This window comes from Vigna unguiculata, unplaced genomic scaffold (assembly GCF_004118075.2).
Source record: "Vigna unguiculata cultivar IT97K-499-35 unplaced genomic scaffold, ASM411807v1 contig_629, whole genome shotgun sequence".
In the NCBI taxonomy this organism is placed as follows: Eukaryota; Viridiplantae; Streptophyta; class Magnoliopsida; order Fabales; family Fabaceae; genus Vigna; species Vigna unguiculata.
In genome coordinates, this window is record NW_021011350.1 from 287,656 (window position 1) to 289,356 (window position 1,701).

Sequence of the window (1,701 nt, forward strand, 5' to 3'; positions counted from 1 at the left end):
GTTAAAGCTCCTGTATAAGCTAAATTATTCTTATCAATGAAATCGAGTTGAGTTTTATTTAGAAAATATAAGACTTGTATCCCTTCTATCTTAGTGAGAGTTATTCTCCTATGTTCTTGAGTGATTCAGGAACACTTGAGTTTTATCAAAGGTCCTTGCTCCCTTTGTGTGTTTAAACTAATAGGCATATCTTCCATGCTTAGAAGTGTGACTTTTATCAATTTCCACTTCATCTTCTTATCTATTTTTGTTTTCTTGTTTTAAACAATTTCTCAAATTTCTTGCTTATTAGCATTCCAACCTAGATCGAACCACGAAACGAATCCACCCGTCTGGATGCACATAATCTGGTATTCAGAGCCTAGCTCACTAGATTTGGAATAGCAATGGAAGTTTATTATACAAGGTGTTTACTCGAAGGCCACCCATGTTTAGTTCCATTCGATTACGAAAGCGACCACAATGTTGTAAGCCAAAGATTGGTGGAGAAACTCAAGTTACCAACAAGCTTTCACCTGAATCAAGCATGGATCAAATTCAGTACAGGACAATGTGTGAAAGATGCTCCCATGGACTCTTGTCATCTTCTTTTGGGATGGGCAGGGCTTCATTTTAAAGCACTCAATCTTGATGAACGTTCTCTTTATTTGAGGCATGAGGGACATAAAATGAAGTTGAAATTTATGACACCAAGACAACTCAGTAAGGATCAACATAGGCTGAAGGAGAAAATAGAAAAATGGAGAATAGAAAAAGAAACTTCAGAAGGAAGGGAAAATGAAGAAAAAGAAAAGGAAGTAGAGAGAAAGATGATGGAAAATTTATTTATCAATGTGTTTTCTTCAACAGTTTGTGATGTCATTTTAAAGGAGCAAAAGGATAAGCATGTGAATGAAACATACCAACTTCCATGTTTGAAAAGGAAGCTTTTTCACAGTGTTTTATTATGCATTTGGTTCGCTGATGAGAAGCAAATTCGTCAAACACAACGCATGGAGTTATTTATTGTTACATATCAAGGTCGGGGTAGTGTTGGCAAGAGAGGTGCTCCACGGATTGCAACCGTTGGAAAGGAACAAAATAAATCTATTCAAGTTGCATTTGATCCTGGAGGACGAGAAATAGTTTCAAGTTGTGCACAAATAAAGTTTTTTACAAGGACATAATAAAGTTTTACTAAAACTAGTAGAGAAATAAAGGCTTTAGATTCGGGGCGAATCTTCTTAAAGAAGGAGGGCATGATGTGAATTGCATCTGGCCCAAATTCAGGATAACTAACGCGCGACGTTGATGCAGTTTCTTTAATTTAAATAAGGCCCCAATACTTTGTATAATTGGCTGACCAAATTGTGTTTTGGGATAACCAATTCAAGGGCTTTAGTTTTTCTTTATTTTCAAGTTAAATAAGGGCCCATTTTCCAACTTAAGAACCAACCTTTGGAGGACCTTTGTTGAATGCTTGTGGATGACTTTTGGTTGCCTTGAGTTCAGTTACAATCAGCAATTCAATAGTGGATCATTATTAACTTGAGTGTCTCATTAATAGCTTAAGGGGGTTGTAACTGAAAATTATGTGTCTTTCGTAATTCTGATGGTTAAAGCTCCTATATAAGCTAAACCATTCTTATCAATGAAATCGAGTTGAGTTTTATTCAGAAAATATAAGAGTTTTATCTCTTCTATCTTAGTGAGAGTGATTCT